The sequence below is a fragment of the Astyanax mexicanus genome, chromosome 2 (assembly GCF_023375975.1).
Source record: "Astyanax mexicanus isolate ESR-SI-001 chromosome 2, AstMex3_surface, whole genome shotgun sequence".
Lineage (NCBI taxonomy): Eukaryota > Metazoa > Chordata > Actinopteri > Characiformes > Acestrorhamphidae > Astyanax > Astyanax mexicanus.
Genome location: NC_064409.1, coordinates 62,059,302 through 62,078,565, shown reverse-complemented (window position 1 = coordinate 62,078,565; position 19,264 = coordinate 62,059,302). Strand labels below are relative to the sequence as shown.

General features: G+C 36.1%; 1 long non-coding RNA gene across 1 annotated transcript; it reads right to left on the bottom strand.

Annotated features, from left to right (window-relative positions):
- Positions 1-1,029: 1,029 nt before the first annotated feature.
- Positions 1,030-14,456, bottom strand: LOC125799034 (uncharacterized). Its single transcript, XR_007437852.1, has 4 exons — positions 14,234-14,456; positions 11,992-12,229; positions 10,845-11,163; positions 1,030-1,391 (listed from the first exon to the last, which is right to left on the bottom strand). It is a non-coding gene; the product is annotated as an uncharacterized LOC125799034 (long non-coding RNA).
- Between the last annotated feature and the right edge of the window lie 4,808 nt (positions 14,457-19,264).

Here is a 19,264-nt window from a genome sequence, read left to right as displayed (position 1 = left end):
TTTATTTCTTGTTGTAAATGTAACCTTAACATTACATACAAATTGTTATTTATTATAGTATTTTTTTCATTCTACTTTATTAATGTATTTGTTTTTAGATTGCAGTTTTGTGAGTATGTTTATTATTGAAATCAGCTGAACGGTAAGCTGATTTATTAACACTGAATGTAGAAATATATTTCTATTTTTCTGGGGTTTATTTTCGTCAAGCAAAACGAGAGAGCGAGCCGTGTGCGCGTGCGCTTAGCCACGTGAGGGTATGTTTTGTTGGTGTTTCAACAGAGCTTTCACAGCTTAGAGCGAATCAGAAACACACAGTTATTCACACTTTCACACCTTACACTCCACTGACCAAAACCACCAGGTTTGTACATTTATTCGTAATTCGTTTACATTTCTTTTTTTTCTTTAATGAAATTCAGGGTCTTTCATTTCCGTTGAATATTCAGAGCTAAACACCTCCACATTCCGCCCAAAGCCAAGGTTCAAGATTAGCCTCGTTTCCTCTGTTGTATTTGATCATTTTTATATATTTATATTTAATTTAATGTCATTATTACATCTGTATAAACTGAATTTATGTCCCTATGCATCTTATTTTATTTCGTTTTCATTGTTCTCAAGGAAAAAGAGAAACAGGTTTTCTGTCTGTTTTTTCTCTGCCTTGGTCTTTCTCACTTTTTATCTTTTTAATTTTTTTGTCTCTCTCCAATCAATTTAATTTTCTCTGTCTCCATTTTCTCTCTCCTTTCATTTCTTTTTCATTTCTCCTTTTTGTTCTTCTAACTCTTTTGTCTGTTTCTGTTGTCTCTATCTTTCTTTTTCTGTTTATCTCTCCCCCACCCCTTTATCTCTCTCACTCTGCTGTCCAGGGTGCTGATGTGCTGGACTCAGGCTGATTTAGTCTTGATTAGTTTAGTTCTAGTTCTTACTCTACTTCTAACCCACACACACACACACACACACACACACCTTATTTATTGTAGATAGTAAATCACATTGACACAGAACACATTTAGGCAACAATGGTTAATAATAAATAACATTTATTCACAGAACTTTAGTCAGAACAATTAAAATGCTGTGCAGTTAGATTATGTTACATTTTTTTATACACCAATATTGCAGTCCAGTACGTAGATTCAGACTTACAGTATAACAGTAAATGTCCCATTTACAACATTTATTTGTGCTACAGGCAAGGCAAAACAATGACAATTTTAAGAACCAAAACAGCTCCCAAATGAGAGATCATACAATATGAAAAAATCTACTCTTTAATAATATATGTCTTCTTTGCAGAGCAGACATCTCTCAAACGTCTTCCAGTCTTTTCTGCTGCAGGTGTACAGGAGTGTGTCCGGAGTGTATGATTAGTTGATCAGCCTTGTCTGCAACAGAAGAGCAAAAAAAGCCATGAGACTACAGTTACTTCACAAACGTGGACAGAATTATGTAAGTGTGCATTTATTTTCCTCTAATTTTATAAAATAACTCCAAGAAGACGAATGTGATACTTTAACACATCATATTGTACTTGTTATACAAGGACTAAGTGCAGGATGTATGAAAACTGCAGCAGAGTAATGATCATAGTGGTTTAATATGTCCGTACATTTCTCGCTAGTCAAACACGGCATAAAGGCTGGTCAATCAATCTTTCTTTTCTCTTTTACAATAAGTCTTTGCAAATAGTGTGTCAACTCTTTCACACTTTCCAAATGATACACAGCGGATCCTCTCCCTTTTATCGCCGTAGGGGAGCAGATCAGACTCTTTCTCTGTCAATTTCACCCCACTCTCCCATGCACGCCTCGCCTTTCTCCGCTCTGTCTGCACAACGCAGGGTTTGTCCTTTTTGTCTTTTTGTTGCTCTTTGATATCTATTTTTTCACCACACTCACTCTTTGGACTTCATGCAGCTTATGCAAATCACTCTTCTTTTATTTCCCCCTCCCCTCCCAGCAGCATGCGGGACTAGAATGGAAACCAAAAACACACACATACACATACACACACACATACACGCCATAATCTAGGCACTCTGTGGAAGACACTGATAGCCAACTAGTCTTGTTTGGCTTAGTCTCAAATCTCACAAACAATTAACACAATTAAACTTACTTTATATTCACCCAACGGTTTTAGAGGGCATTAACAACACCCCCACCTCCCCCCAACACACACACATTCACACTCTTGTTTTCATACAACAGTACACAGGGCCGTGTATTGATAGATAGACTTTTTGTCTTTGCTTAAAACAAGCGCAAGACAACAAAATGTAGTTAGAATCAACCAACAGCCCATGTAGTAGCATTATGAAAATAACACGGGTTGTTGGACAAAATGTACAATAAATATGATTATAATGAGTATTAATTTCATAGATATTAATTAATTTACAGTCATGATTAATACAATAAATATAACTAGATATAGGTCACTAAACAGTAACATAGATAGATAGATAGATAGATAGATAGATAGATAGATAGATAGATAGATAGATAGATAGATAGATAGATAGATAGATAAATGGGCCAACAGAAACACTACAAATTAACTTTTGGATAAAATGCTCTTATATTAATGTACATAAAAATGTAAAAAAATATATAATAAATTTGCCTCCTTCCATAAAGTCACAGTGCATTCTATATGAACCTTATCCTAACCTTAGCCTCAGTAACCAAAACCAACGGACTTAAAATACCTAAGATGTACATACAAAAACTGTCCTGAAAGTGTTTGAAAACAAGCATTCACAACACACACACACACTTTCCTCCCACTGAGTGTGATATAGGCTTAAGCTGGTGCATTAATGTTAAATCTTTACACTGGATTTGGGGGTACGCTGGAAGTTGCACTGGGGCTGTGCACAAGGGGGCTTCCAATGGGCCTACACGTCTGCAGACAGGGGGCTGAGGCAACGGCTAGACTGGAGCTGTGGGGGGCTCTGTAGTGTAGGTGGGGGTGCAGCAGTGCTGGGGGTGAGGTGTATGGGGGGTGTCTGCTGAACCCAAGGCTCTGACATTCCCAGGCTCTGGGGCCGTGCCCAGCTGCGGAGGACGAGGGAGGGGGGCTGGCGGGGGGGCACACATCTCGAGACGGCCCTGACAGCACCGCCTTTTCACAGCCGCATTACTGAGGCAGCCAGCCTCCCTGCCATAGCAACCTCCACACAGGTCAGAGGGTGAGCGGCTCGGAGTGAGAGAGAGTGAGACAGGCAGAGTGTGTGTGTGGGACTCAACACAGTCAGGATGTGTCTGCAGCAATGAACTTGAGTCTCGTTTTTTTCTGCTGGGGGTTGCGTAGATATGTAGTTCTACACATATAAAACAACAGACATAGGATTTAGAATCCATTAAGTAGTTAATATCTACTGAGGCAAAGACTAGTACTAGACTACAAAGTATTCAGAATTAAGATACTCAATTTGGATCAAAACATAGGATTACAATCTAATGAAAAGGTGCTATAGAAGTTCTTTGAATGGTGCCATAGAACAATGGTTTCCAATCCCATGTGACAAACCATGTGCATTATAGACAAAAAGTATGAGAGTAAGGAACCTTTACAGCAAGTTTCTTTAATATTTCTTTAATCAGTGTCTGGAAAAACTGGAAAAACTTTGAAAATATTTCATTCCATATCAACTTGAAAATGCCTGCATGAGCATGGTAAGCCATTAATTAAATATTTTACCGTCAAAAGTGCCTGCAAGCATCAACCTGCGTGGTATCAGTTATTATTTTAAATGAAAAGCTTTTTCTAAAGTTTTGTAACTGCAATTTCATGACATTTAAAAAAAATTGTATTGAATGAATGTATTTAGCGGAAACACAGAAACTCTTTCTCTTATAAAGCTTATTTACTACTGATCTTATATTTAAAACATTTTACTTTTTAATGCATGTGATACAATCAAAGTTCGCATCTTTACAATTTAAAGACTTATAATTTTCTCATTCTTCTTATCTTTAGCTATACACTGTTGATCAGCAGACATAGACCTATTTCTTGCCATGCATTAATGACGATATTAAAACAGAATACAGAACTGTACTGTAAATCAGAGACATATTTCTAATTGACTTTGTACAATCAGTCAGGAACAGAACTATTTTAACTTTTTAAGAAGGAGAGACAATTAAAAAAAAAACAGGTCACACTCCAGCCCACCCCTCGTATAACCCCCTGTGTGATTATCCAGCAGCGCTATATTAACAGCTCCGGCCAGCTCTAATTCTTTCTTACTCTCATTTCACTCTTAGTGGAGGACCCCTGCCTCTGGGTCCCTCATGCAGACAGCCTCTAATCTGAAAAGCCTGGACTGGAAGAACTTCTCTGTCTTCCTGGGAGATACTTAAGACATTCTTTGTGATAGATTAGTCTCGGCCAAAGTTGCATTAACGGACAAAGATTAGGCCTGACCTACATTGGATGTCATCCAAGCTTTTGAATGGCGTGTGAGGGCGGTTTAACGCTCCTGCCAAAGCCGGTGGATCTTCTGTATTGTCCAGACTTACAAGTAGTGAAGGCCTGGTCTTTGTGTGACCTGAGCACTGACCTCCAGAACGGCTTTAATTACTGTACGAAGGCCTGTAGCAATAATTATGTTGTCGACTTATCGTACAATAAAGGGACATAATATTTTTTTTTTGCTGACCTTGATATTGTCCATTGTGTTTCCATGCATGTTTGTTGACCAATATTTTAACAATTTGTGTAATGGCCAATGCACCAAAAACGGCAACTTTATACACAAAAAGTGGACAACGCTAGGTAAAGAAAATAACATGCTTTTTCTCAATATTATTGTATTGGTGTTATTGTATAATTATACTGGTATATTTTCATTTTATCAGTAGTATTATGGTTCCTTGCAAAGAAAATCTATATCTTCTATATTCCATTTTCAGAGAAATTACTTATTCTTTCTGTTCCTTTTTTACAATAAAAAATAAAAATTAACTTTAATTAGTATTTACATTTCCTATTCATGAAGTTACGTAAAGTAAAACAACTTACAATAGTAAAGAGAATAACTGATTTTGAAATTATTGATTGGAAGAGCTTCAGTGGCTTTAAAATGACAATAATATTGTTTATTGGTGTTATTTCTTGAAAAATATATCATCCAAGCATTTATTACAGTCCTGTGTGTGTCTCCTTTCCGAATTTTCTAAAACATTGCTCCTGTAATTGTGTACTAGTGTTTTGACTACTCCAGAAATCAAGACGTTTAAAGCGTTCATATGTAAAGAACCACCCCAACGGACGCGCACCGCTTGTTTATCAATAGCTTCTAAATGTATACACCCAAATACCCACTAAATGATCCCATGTTGTTGTTTCTAAGCAAGAAGATGAGGATTTACTGTACCTCATTAAGCAGACGTTAAGAGTTATCAACAGTGGCCCAATGACACAAAGAATCTTGCAGTTTGACCCCCCAGGCACTTGACCTAAATTTCAGCTAACTGTGCCTCGTCTCGAATTAAGCTCGGATTTTAATAAACGTATCAGACTGTATGTATCATTATCCTCCCTCCTCTTTAACACATTAGCCTTCATTAAAATGATCTGCGGTTAAAATAATACACTTCAAAAAACAATATAAATAATGACAAAACTCTCTCTCTTTAGATCTTTAGACTGATGTACATCAGTGTAATGTGATGTTATTTTAAATTACAGATTTATTAAGTAAATTGGCTGCATTTCTATTGATCAGTATGAATTGTTTATACAGCAAAGAAGTGTGTCATATATAAAAACAAAGTTTTAATATGAAGGGATTTATTCCAAAATCGTACAAATGCACAGTAGAAATGTACACCAAGCATTTATTCTAAAGAGTTTGCGCCAATTTTTCACTTCCAGCTTCTGTCTCATACACATAAAAAATACACACACACACACACACACACACACACACACATATATATAAACTGACCACGTATGAATGTACCCTGAAACCCACACATGCTGCAAGTGCTGTAACAGTGAGGCTGTAACTGGGATCTGCAGAGTGATGCTTTGCTAGGCTACTCTGCCACACAACAGCCCAGCGTTCTTATTTACAGTAGCTGGAGCACGAAACCAACCATGGCGCCTCATCTCCTCGTCAATGTCACATGCTCCCCCCTCCCCTTCCTCTTCTCCTGAGCCAATCAATCTCCAAACACACCAACCGCTTCACCTTTCTCTCTTTTTCTCTCTCTATCTCATCTTTCCCTGCTCTGTCGTTTCTTGTCCATCATTTGTTTTTGCTGTTTGTTCCTACGATGGATTTCCAGCAGGGTCTATCCACCTTAGTGTGTTCTGAGCCTTTGTTCCTTAATTTTCTCTCTCTCTCTCTCTTTCTCTCTCTCTCTCTCTCATTTATCTCTATCTCATTATTCTATCTCTCTCTCATTATTTGTTGATCTTGTTGCTTCAAATACCTAAAACTGCAGAAGGTGCCAGTGTTTGATGGCAAGTGACCTTCATCAATACACAGTGGTTCCGAAGCTCAAATCCATGCTTTTATATGCTTTGTGGAATATGTTTACAAATGGCTTTAATATGCACAGCCTAATAATGTTGGGTTCCTTTGTTTGTTGTTTATTATTTGAGTCATTAGTTGGATATAGCAAGTAGTATCAGCCAGGAATTCGCTGTTTATTTTATTGTAGAATGTACAGGCAGATTTCTTTTATTTTCAGGTTTATTCAAGAGTATTGCTCAAATGTCTGAAACTACATTAATTATTTTTATTATGTGATGAAGCTATTACACTAACGATTTTTCCTTGATATTAATTACTCTGGAAACAGCACACAAACTGCAAATATGAAGTTTGATAATTACTTGTAAAGCAGAAATTTTTATTATTTATTTCTTTATTTTTTATCTTTTACGTTTGACAGTTTTTACAGCCATTTTAGGATCATCTGCATCTCTGTTCATCATTACATGCAAAACATCTAACACTTATTCTGTATTTTTTCTTATTTATTATTTAAAGGAGGAGCAGGACTAGTATATTTTAATCACTTTATACCAGGGATGCATATTTGCATATCATGGATTCCAATAGCAAATTAACATTTTTTTTTTTTTTACATTTCAATCTCACACATTATGTGAAATAAATAAAAACAGGGACCATACAATATAGTAGCCAAAGTGTGCAATACAAATACACATAATGTTATTTGCTTCTTAATGGGTAAAATTAGTATTTAAAATTCTTAAATCATAAAGCAAATAATTCCACTGAACATCATTAACTATATACAATTTTACTATACACATTAATACATTGTCTGATTTGCTTATTTGGAACACAATTTATCTATTATAGTTTTTCATGCCTATTTCATATATGGACCTGCAGCTCAATTATGTGTTATTAAACACGTGGTGTTAATTAAATTATGGATTCCATTGTCTTTGTTAATTGGACAAATTCCAAATAATGTTGCTGCCGGACAAAACCTTTTTATCCCTATTCTGTAAAGTCAGACTTTTTTAAATTATTTGGAAATGGCTAAATTCATTAATGAACCCAAAAAATGCTCTAAAGTGACTCTTTTCACAGCAACTTTAAGTGAAGTAAATGTTCCTTCTCCTGTAATGTTGCTGTTTTGAAGACACAAGGTATTATTTCACAGCAATGATAAAAAAAAAACATTGATCAGAATCTTCTTTAAAACTTTTTAGGTGTAGTACACTGTACATTAACACTTAATAGCTGACCTCATTAATCCTTTAAATACTAGACTGATCATTCTGTTATTAATGTTAAACTATTATTTATTACTCACTAAAATTATTTAGTATCAACAATATTTATAAATTATAAATTCTATATATATGCTATATGATATATATATATATATATATATATATATATATATATATATATATATCATAGTAATATAAGTATATATATATATAAGTAATATGTAAGGATGAGATTAAAGAAATGTAGTTTCAGTGTTTGCAGTCTACTTAAAATATGCAACATAAAATGGTCAGTTAGAATAAGCTGTAACGGCACAGTAAAACTTTACTGCTGATGTAGTGTACACATTTATGTACTATATGCATGTTGGACAGGAGCCACATGCCCCCTTTCACTCGGACCACCTCAACGAACAACATCTCCATCTCTGGCAGACAAGCATTAGGAGCGAGTAGACCAATTAACATGATCAGGTGGCCTATGGCCTGCTCCTGTACACACACGCACACACACACACACACACACATATGTACACACACACACGTACGCTCTCCCTCACAAAAGCTCTCCGATCTGCATAACAGTCTCATGTCTTTGGCATCTGGTCGTGTCTAGTCTGCTTCGGGCTTTCCCACCCTGCCCCCCTTCAAGCAGCACTGGAGAAGTACCAGTCCTGACAATGGTGGGAACGTCGAGGTTCTTTATGAGGGGAGGGGGGGGGGCTCCCATTGAGGGAGGGAAGACGCGAGTGGGGCAGAATAATAATGGCAGACACCACGTTCTGTTCATTAAGGCATGGTGCTGCAGCTGCCGGCCCCATGGCAGCCCGCACCCATCTCGCCCTCGCTGAGTTTCAAAATGGAGGCCAAGAGAGCCAGGGGCACAGAGGTGCCGCTTCAGCCGCAGCCAGGGAGCCAGAGAGCAGAGGGAGGGAACGCGCCACTGCATCGCCTTTACACAACATGTACACACACAGACACACATACAGGGCACAGCTATGTAAGAAGGCAAACCACAACCATGACACTCTACTGTCAGCTAGACCATTAACAATAAAGCTCTGTGGAATAAAGATCTGTGGGTAAAAGGGTTCAGGATTGAAACGTGGCACTGTGAATAAAATATGGGACAGCAACTCAGCTGCTTTCAATCATGTTGCATGTTTTGCTGATGTAACGCATATTATTCACATAGTATGTGTTACTCTGTGTTTGAATGGTGTAAATTTAAAGAATTATAATTATAATGTTTTTGGCCTGAACATATGATTCTACAAAAATAAAAATTACACTGAATCATAGAAAGAATTTAACCTATTGAGAAAATCTGTTTTGAATATTTTGTATGAAGCTAAAATTTTAAAACTGTTTAATGGTTTAAGATTGTATACAAATAAACTGTGTTGCTTCCCCTTTGTGTCTCCAGATATGGCTACAATTGAGTAAAGTTAACTCAAATGCTGCCATAATATTAATACTAACAGAATAGTACAGTAAAGTACACAAGGAATACATGTTAATTGTAACAAAATATCTTAAACAAAACAGAATAAACATAGCAATCCTTCCATTTTCCAGCAAATTTACCTGATAATATCTCTGGGAAGTATTCTAAAGTATTCTGGAGTTCTATTCATTCACTCATTCATTCATTCAACTCCTCATACTCTGATTCACTTATTCAACTAACTAACATTTTTACAGGCAATGAATCCTGCCGAGGGTTTGGGAATGGAGAAGAGTGAAAGCCGCAGAATGGTGCAGGGTGCAGTTTGCACAGGGTGTATGGGAAGTGCCTCTGGGATGCTGCCGTGCTCGTTCACATGCACAGGCTCAGGCTTTGGCCCTTTCTTCCCTTTCAATGCAACTATGTCAAGAGGATCTTTGCTCAGCCCCACTCATTAGCAGCGCTAGTTGCTTTATTGTCTCCTCTCCATTTTCTTCTCGTTATCCACCCCTGACTGCAAACAAAACTATTTACTTTAAGAGAAAAAAGAGAAAGATTTGAATTGTAAATAAGTGTGGTATAGATAGATGCACATTTCCCACCGCTCTGGCCCAAAAACTTTCTCAGGGGATCTATTCTCTGCACCATTCCAACAGTAATAGTGCAGGAAGGCTTGGTGTGTTTTTCATTTTGTTGGGGGTACGTGCATAATAGCTGAAAGGTTGAAGGCTTATAATGGAGGTTAAAGGCCTATTTGTTTAATTAAACTAAAATAAACACTGGATTTGAATGTACTATCTCTGCTTTACATAAGAATACGAGAGCAGTGCATTTATATAAATCCTAAACATAAAATCTTATTTAAAATGTCCTGAATTTTCTTAAGGAGAAATTCATTAAAACCTGTCACAAAAAATAACTGTATCTTTGTTTTTGAAATGTTTTATATAGTGTTATAGCAGTTGTTCTTTACATGTGACCAAATCTTATGATGGCTTTAAAATGTACATTTACGTCCACTGAAAAGTTAAGAAAAGTTGCTAATTATGGATTCGTAAGACAGCGATGATATAACTTATATGGGAGTCTTATATATCTAATATATGTAAACAATTCTGCCATTTAAAAATATTATGAAAATGATGTAGGCTTTCTTTTAGGACTTTCTCAATAATTTATTTTTAAAAAATAGGAATATATTGTGTGTGAATGAATGAATGAATGAATGAATAAATGATATTTGAATTGGCACCCAAATTTCATCATGCTACAGCTAAAATACGAATGTAGTCGTGCGGCAACAAGGAATTCTGCTCGTCCGGCTCTTAACGAACGCCGCTTGATGTTCATATGTTAGAGAAGCACAAAGCGGTCGAAACAAAGGAAGATGGCAGGCCGAGCTGCAATCGGTGCCAGTTCATTTGTTTTCTTTGCCTCCCCTCCTCCTGTGCTGCACTCTCACCCCCTCCCCAAAGCCCCCTTCACTAATTAGTGTAGTAAGATCACATAGGCGAAGAGACGAGCCTCCCTGGTATACCAATCAAATGCATACACATAGATGTATACACATATGTATGTGCGCACACACACACACACTTTTTCTCTCTCTCACACACACAATGCTATCTTCAAAAAAAAAGACCATGATGCAACTCACCTCGTGTGCCAGTCCAGCCATCTTAGCTGTTTCACTGAGATTTCCCTCAAGATGGCCTCCCTCCCTCCCTCGATGTGCCTGGCTCCAGGGAGCTGACAGGGGGCTTTGTCGCCAGTGGCACGGGCACGGCTTCCCCAGTCCCCCAGAGGGCCGCAGATGGCACCAGGGCTTTCCAGGCATGAGGAGAAGGACGGCGGTCACAGACGAAGGCATCTTCCCTGCCTGTGCCCCTCTGTTCTCTCCCTCCATCTCTACAGCATGCTGCCTGTGCTCCTGTCATGTTACTTCATTACGCCATGTTGCGGACAGTCAGAGCACTCTGGGGGGAGAGCCAGAAAGAGAAAATGAAAACAAAGCATTAAAAAAACAATCCTTGTCATTATTGCCAAGTAGGTGCCATGGCAACAGCTTGTCCGTTGTGTGGCGCGGGCGCTGGATTGCATACGTTCAGTACTGTACGTGTTCAGCCAGCACACGTGATGCCACAATGTGGTGCCATCTTGCCATATGGGGCTTCAAACTGAACATGGCCTGATAAGCTCATTTACCGCCATTTTCCTTTCAAGGGTAACCATTTAAAGGTAACTGTAATTATGGACAAAGAATATAACAAATTTCTAAAATACAAATAAACAAATAATTCTTAAAACAGGTACATGGTATTCTTTGATCATTGGTATATATCATATGCATGTACCTACACACACACACACACACATGTGTGTATAGATAGATACACACTAGATAGATTCTGTATCTGCAATTTTATATTTACAATCTAATTGACTTTAAACATGCATTTTTATTTCAGTTGCTTAAAAAACTACACACACATTTTTACTATAAGAAACGTCCTCTAAATACATTACTTAAGCTTGTTTCAATTTTGCCTTTATTCACATATTTAATCTGAGGGGACATGAGAATGTATGAATATCCCCCTCATATTAAACGTACAAATGTAATATACACTAGAACAGTTGTGTAGCCTGTGGCACATTTCTAATGTTATATTCTGCTGGCACTAACTTCTGCACTCTGAAAGTATTAACATCAACTCACAAGACTCAGATTTATCAAAAATACACACATGGGCCACATTTCTATATTAAGAAGAATCAGTGTGGATCTGTATCATTTTCTCTACCTGTCTAGAGGTGTCTGGTTTCTTCAGCACCAGCAGCTTTGAAGAAGGATGCTCCAGATTCTCCACCAGAACCCACCAAGAGTAAGCAGATTTGTAGAATCAGTTCTACTTTCGGTTATCTAGCTTTATGACATGTGAATGTACTCATACAGCTAGATAACCAAAGACAGAAACCAACTCCCAGCCCGCTCACTGTAAGTGAGAGGAAATTTCCAGAAGGAGGAGAGCTGTCACATGTCTGTAACACACAACAGACAAGAATAAAGAAAACAGGAAACATACATATACCATATACATATACTATGTACATATACATAGACAGTTGTAATACCACTATGTACACTACTATAACTACTGTAAATTTAGCACCTCAGCACTGTGGTGTTCCACTTTAGAGCATTTTTTGTATGTTTTGTATTTTTATATTTTCCATAAAATACAGATATTTTTGTTGTAAAAATATATTTTGCCAATGCAATTTAATTCAGTGCTTCGTAAAAAGCTAATCTGATTTTACTTATAACAAAAACACATAGTACATAGGTTTACAGCATAGTCAACAATATATAAAAAGTATATGTATTTTTATATTCACATACTTATACACTAATACACACTGTATATTATGTATGATACAGCACAGTTTCTATCTGTTAAAAATGCACCTCTCTCTATTGCAATAATAACAATAGAAAATAGAAAAGCGATAATAATAACATTAATAATAATAATAATAATAATAATAACATATTACTATATTCATAATAATATAGTAATAAGGCTATGATACAATAAAACAATAGATATATGATTCCTACTACTAATAATAATTGTTATAATAATCTCTATATACATTTCAGTATAAATGTATAATCTCAAGCTTGGTCTACTACACCCTTCACAGTCTTCCAACTTCCAACAGAGAAATTGAACGTCAAGATCCTGAGCTGCACGAGGCAGCAATGTAACATGTGCTCGCGCGCGTGTGTGACTGTGCAAGTGTGTGTGTGTGTGCGCGCGCTGTGTAAGGTCTGTGTGCTCGTGTAGGCCACTCTATACAGAACGGTTCCTCTGCGCCATCATGCAGCTTCAGCTCCATCATCAGCATCACACACACACACACACACCTGCTCACTCCTGACCAGTTCACCCAACTCTCACACCAAACAGCTTCACTACAGCCCTCACACACACACACACACACGCACGCACACACACACACACACACACTCTCTCTCTCTCTCATCACAACACCACCAGAGCATTGACATAGCATCATGTATTTTATTTGAGCAATAAATTAATTCATATTTATATATGGATTTCTCAAATAATGTACACGTATTACATATCATAAATATAGGTTATAACGTACTATATAAATGCTCGACTCTCGAAAAGTGTAAAACAATATAGACTACTATTTGTAGGCTAATTCCCATTCGTAAAAACATGATTATTTCATAGGATCATCTATAAAATAAACCACTGCAAATATATATATATATATATATATATATATATATATATATATATATATATATATATATATATATATATATATATATATAGGAATAAATTAAAGATGATTAAATATAATAAAGAATACAATACAAAGAACATACAATAACGACAGACCTTTTATTATGCAGCTAAAGCTATACTAATACTACACGATATAGGTGGAATATAGTTAGTATAGTTAAGCTATACTTCAGTACGCAGCCACATAAATGCTATATATATATATATATATATATATATATATATATATATATATATATATATATAAATAAACTGTAGGCCTATTTGAGTGTCATGTGCATCAGACTGAGGGGCCTCCTGAAGACCACCAGTGGTCCATGCCCTGTCCACTGCTATAAAGGGGTCAGAGACGGAGGTCAGAATTCCTCTATTACACAAATAAACCCCTATTAAACCACTATTTCAGCCAGACTCAATCTGCCAATGCAGAAACACAGCGTAGCCACAGCATGCACACATCCACGCCTGTATCACTATCAGAGAGATAGGTTTAAGTAGGTCGTCTAAGTAAGACCTACGACTAGTCTAAGGAGTATTAATGAAGATACAGAATAAGATTCAATACAGACCTTATGATTTCTGTATAAATACCACCCTCGTTTAAATGACGACCCTCGTTATTCAGACAAAATACCCTATTTCCACAGATACTAAAAATTAGATATTTTTCAGTTGTACTGAATAGCTCACCCCATACCTCCTGAGTCCAGTGGTAGCAGCATCAGGCAGCAGCAGCATGTTTTGCTACCCAAACGTGCAGCAGCAGCAGCAGAATCTCCCCGAGATGCCGCTCCAGCCTCCCTCTCTCTCTCTCTCTTTCTGCTAATCCGCAGCTCCAATTTATTATTTTATTAAAATTATTTATTATTTTCGCTCTCCTGCGGGTCTCTATCAGGTCGTGTAGAGGAGGATGTTCAGCTCTCCATCCACAAGCCTCCTCTCTCTCCTCCTGCTGCTGCTCTTCTGTCTCGCTCCCTCAGCTCTCCTCCCTCTGCTCTTCTCGCCTGCAGTGACGTTAGCGAGCCAGTCGACCAATCGCAGCGCAGAGCGGTGGGTGGGGCTGGAGTCGACCAATCAGAGAAAGCTGCTCTCGAAAAAAAAAGAGAAAAAAGACCCCTCTCAATTAGCCGTACCTGTGGCTGACAATTAGACCGAAAACCCCTATTGAGAAATCTAGAGCTGTTTTAAAATGTTACACTTTATTTATTTATTAAAAACACACATTTTAAAATAAAAAATTATCAAGCCTTATACAGATAATGTCATAAAAAATCATACGCAGAGGAGGACAGCAGTGCTGACGGGTGCATTTAGACCAAGCATGTCCAGGCATCACTACTTTATGAGCACGTGATCATATTAATAATCATGGTCAAACACTGAAGAAAAATGCACCATAATTAACACACACTCTTAAACAGTGACCACCGCTGATAAGAGACTATTTTATCCAAATAAAAGGATTTAAAGTCTTTCTCAAACCTAATGAAATTGTTCATTTTAGACCACACTTTAACATATATATTAATTTATATTTATGACATCTCACATTTAAAACAAAAAAACATGAACAGTGAAAACAACAGGAAGAAAGAAAACTGACTGGTTGAATTTAGTGATAATGAAAAAGCATCAGTTGCTGCGTGAAACACAGGCCAATGATTCAGAGGAAGTTTATATTTATTTATTATTTATATTTAATATTAGTTTAAATAAAAACACAATGGCGTTTCAAATATTTTATTATTATTGTGATGTGATTTTATTTTAATTTAGCTTTTTTATCAGCTTAGTAAAAGCACAGACTAAAGGATCACGTTTCTGTTCATTCTTTATCAGAGCATCAAATGCTTAAACATTAAAGTTAAAACATTTTCTCTTTGATAAAACTGATATGTAAAGCATGTGATGATCATTCTTTCCATTATTTTCCTTTTTCTTCTTCTTTTACGTAATATTATTAGCATTGTTAATATATTGTTATAACAATAATAATAATAATAATAATAATAATAATAATAATAATTTCTAAATGCATAATTTCTACATTTCTAAACGCTCTCTCTATCAGCCCTACTGGTTTATCTCAACACTCAAAAATCTGCTTTTGGGAAACTGTATCACTACAAGCATTATTGATACTGCTGTGATCAGAGAGAGTGGATGATTTTCTGTTGATGTAAGTTACTTAAAAATATTAGGTGTTTTATTTTGGGTTTAATTTTTCTTTACGTTTACAATGTTCTCCTCTCTGAGGGCATGTTTCTCTTTCTTTCTCCCACAGTCTGATCTCTGAGAGGATTCAGTCTGAATTAGAAATAAGGGATTCTTTAAATAACTCTGGAATTTTATAGCCGGGCTGTTCAGTAGAGACTGTCTCTGGTGGCTCGTGTGAAGCAGCAGATCTTCAGGAGTGGTGAGTTCATTCTCAGACGAGCTGATTCTGCTCACGATTATAAAATCATGTTGTTCTGACTGAGGTTTAGCGGAGATAAACGAAATCTCGGGTCTGAATTGAAGCTCAGTTAAATACAATGCGCACAAATTCTGACTCTCAAATCACCTAATTATACAATAAAACAGAGAAAGCGATTTAAAATAGTCGGTTCTAAATGCAAATTATATGTTATAGCCCAATTTAGCTTTTTGTAGTTAGATATCGTATAAATCAAGATAATAAGAAAGTCTTTCTGAGGTGAAGAGTTATTTCTATTATTATAAATATATCTGACGTCTTGTGCTTTACGTTATTCAGGCGTACAGGGTAATTAATTTAGCTACGCTATCTGCTTATGTTACGCTTTTTACGTTGGGTCAGAGCTAATTCCTAAACCCTGGCGTTCTCATATTTAGCTACAGGCCTAAATGTATCGTTTTTGCAAACACTGCAATAAAAATATGACTTCAGTTAAATTAAGAATTACTTCAATCTTGAAACAACGACATTAATCTCAAACAATATACGGGGTAATTTTGCATTTATCTATTAGCAGTGATTTACTGTAGAATTAGTCTATTTCTTGTACTCAATCTGCTTTAGGATAAGATTAAAACAGACGCACTATAGAGAATCACTGAAGGTCGCTGACTGACTGTTGCAGCACGTGTTCTTCACCATGGTGGGGCTCGGCTTGTGCATCTTTTCGTGTCTGCCACTTTAAATAATTTTTTTATTGATAGAAAATTAATATAATTCTGTCATAACCATAATTCTGTCAACTATATATATTTTTAGGACAGGTTAACTTAATTCACAATTAAATAAATAATCTCAAATAATCTCAGATCATTTTAACCGTTCAAACAGGATTATACTGGTCAAATAATGCTTAAATATAATATAAAAATAACAGTACTTCTAATAACAGTATTTCTTGCCTAGGGTTAAAAACAGGAAAGACACTGTTTGGACTGATTTTCATCCTAACACAGACACAAGTGCAATGAACTTGTGATTCTATTTACCCTCATAAAAAATTAAGGTCTTTAAATGGTTCTTTGAGTGATGCCATATCGTTTCTGTCCAATGTAAAACAAGTATCCCCATTTTTGGCGATTTTTAGTTTTCTACATAATTTGAAAACACAAATGGTCCCTAATACTTTGTCAAAATCTCTTAATGAATGGACCAGTAGAAAATCTTCTAAATTACCTTTTAATTGACTTAAAAATTAAGAAGGTTTTATTTCTCTCATGTAAATTTGCTGTTTTGGAGATACATGTTTTTCATTGGACAGCAACAATATATTATATATCACATTTTGCCCCCAAAATAACTATTATTGTAATAGATGTGTTCATGTAAAGAACATTTTTAGAGTCTCTAAACATTTATATGCCACTATTACAATCATGGTTCTATATAGAAATAAAAATGTCTGTGCTATAGCATTACTCACAGAACTATTTGTTTATAAAGATTGCCACAGTCTACTAAACAGATAGAGCTCAATGCAGCTTTAAGAACAATTTAATGAACATTTTTTGAAGAATAATAACTGTTAAGTGTTTTTTTTTTCTTTAATGTGTCAAAAAAAACATTAATTTCATTCAGAGATAAACAGCTTTCCATTCATTCTTAGTTGATCTTGGATGGTTATTTGTCAATATTGATATTATGCAGAAAGTTTTTAACAGTCTATACAATTTGTTCAAAATCTTCTATATGTGAACATTGGAAAAAAGCAGAATTGGCGCCGACTGGACACTACAGGAATGCGTGAGTAAATTCCAGCAGTCTGAATGTGAATGTGATTATAATGCAACGTTGATGCAGTGCTGTGTGGCGAAGTGACTGTGGGTGTTGACCTCTGCCCCCCACTGTCTGGATGGCTGTTCAGACAGGGGGACAGGGTGGATAGGGTGGCGGGGTACTGTCTACCACAGCCAGTCCAGACAGACTAGGAGCTGTCTGGATGGGGAAGGGTGAGGGGACAGGGGCCCACTATGGTCCTCTTTTCACTCTGTCTGACTGGCTGTATGGCTGGGAGTGTAGTGGCCCCACCTTAGGGCCCTGGCTGGGGCGTGGGGGCTAGACAGAACGTGTGTGATCAGAATAGACAAACACATTGGGAAAGACATGCATTCTCTACACCACATAGCATCACACACACATGTTCCCTAGAGTCAAAGCTACCCTGCAGGGGATTGTAAAAGGAGAGACATAAAAAGTTTTGTTCCAGACAAAAGTCTGTCCATTCACTGTTATATTTGTTTATACTTGTAAATTCGTTTTAATTATAATAAAAGCTAATTGATTCATCACACAAAACTGAAATGTGTCCACTATCCATTTTTTATTACACAAAAAGTTCATCTATATCCATAGACTTTCTCCACTTGAGTACTCAACATGCAATAAACCAGTCTAAATTATTGAACTTTTTAACCTTTTTTGCAGTATTTATCTAGAACATTAGTGATATGTACTCTTTCAATTTCCTGGCCATGGGAACAGAGTGTATTAGCTCTAACCATTTCAATTTACTATATATATATATATATTTTTTTATTTCAGTTGCATTTTAAAACACTTTGCATTTTAATCTAGGAACCCTTTTTTAAAAGAAGCAGCTTCTATTTTGACTGAAATCTAAAGACTAATCCATTACAAATTCATTATTTGCTGCCAGTCCCATTTTAAAAAACTGGTTAACTGAAAAAATGTATACAGCCATTGAAAAGATCTGGGTACCATATTGCATGTTGTAGAAAAGTCTACATCCTATACAAAGAACACTATTGCAAATTCTAAATGAGTATGTTTTAAGTTAATTTAACATATATCCAAAACAACAGTAAATGCAATTATAATTGTATTATTAATACATATATATTGTTTCTAAAATTTGCGACAGTACATTATAGTTAAGTTTGTTTCATGCAAATTATTTATTCACTTATTTTCACTAAGAAAATCAAGCAAATGAGTAATTTAACCAAGGGTGCCCAAACGTTTGCATTGGGCACAATGCATTTCACCACAAATATCTTTAAAATAACAGGTTTGCAGGAGAGGAAAAAAAACTTCTTAATCTTTAATGTAAATCAATTTACGAAAAATTTACATCTGGACTTTGAAGTTTTTCTATTGTCCCATTCATCAAGACATTTTAAACAAATGTAAACAACAACTGCCAGATTCAGATGCAAAAAGAGAAAAATTACCAAAATGGCGATAAAGTTTTTTTGTGTGACAGTGATGATTATGAGAACCATAAATAAATAA